This window comes from Pistacia vera, unplaced genomic scaffold (assembly GCF_008641045.1).
Source record: "Pistacia vera cultivar Batoury unplaced genomic scaffold, PisVer_v2 Contig179, whole genome shotgun sequence".
Lineage (NCBI taxonomy): Eukaryota > Viridiplantae > Streptophyta > Magnoliopsida > Sapindales > Anacardiaceae > Pistacia > Pistacia vera.
In genome coordinates this window covers 1,137,902-1,138,815 of record NW_022195887.1, presented here as the reverse complement: position 1 = coordinate 1,138,815, position 914 = coordinate 1,137,902, and the positions used below count along the sequence as shown (strand labels likewise).

At 42.0% G+C, this 914-nt stretch overlaps 1 non-coding gene across 1 annotated transcript; it reads right to left on the bottom strand.

Moving 5' to 3' along the window:
- Positions 1 to 365: 365 nt before the first annotated feature.
- On the bottom strand, positions 366 to 472 carry LOC116126411. Its single transcript, XR_004127478.1, has one exon. It is a non-coding gene; the product is annotated as a small nucleolar RNA R71 (small nucleolar RNA).
- Positions 473 to 914: the final 442 nt, after the last annotated feature.

The window sequence follows — 914 nt, the reverse complement described above, 5'->3', positions numbered from 1 at the left end:
GAGCATTGAAGGACTATTCTAGTCCTACTATTGATGGTTGTTATTCAAGTATTAGGAGACCACCCGTTCAAGCGAACAATTTTGAGATTAAGCCAGCAATTATTGGAATGATTCAGCAGTCAATCCAATTCGCTGGGTTACCAAATGATGATCCCAACCTGCATATCGCAAATTTCCTCAAGTTGTGCGACACATTCAAGCATAATACGGTATCTGAGGATGCAATCAGACTAATGCTTTTCCCATTCTCTCCACGGGATAAAGCTAAGGCTTAGTTGATTTCATTGCCATTTGGGAGCATCACGACATGGAATGAGTTGGCTCAAGCGTTCCTCACTAAGTACTTTCCACCTGCCAAGTCAGCCAAACTGAGGAGTGAGATTACCAACTTTTACCAACAAGATTCAGAGTCATTGTATGAAGCATGGGAAAGGTTTAAAGATCTCTTATGGAGGTGCCCACACCATGGTATACCAATCTAGTCACAAGTGCAAACGTTTTACCAAGGTCTGCTACCAACCATTCAAGCCATGATTGATGCTGCAAGTGGGGGAGCCTTGAACACCAAAACGCCAGAAGAAGCATACAATTTGATCGAGGTGATGGCGAACAACAACTATATGAGGACTCCAGAAAGAAATTCAACAAGGAGATCAATGGGAGTGCACGAAGTTGACAGTTAAACTGCATTAGCTGCTCAACTTACGAACATCAAGAAGCAATTAGGTAATGTGTTGAAAATTAATGCAATTGAATCTTCTTCTCTAACATGTGACCTTTGTGCAGGAAATCATGCATCGAACGATTGCCAAGAGGGAAATCAGTTTGCTCAGCATGAACAAGCCAACTACGTCAACAATTTCCAAAGAGGGCCAAGGAATCCGTATTCTAATACTTATAATCCAGCATGGAGG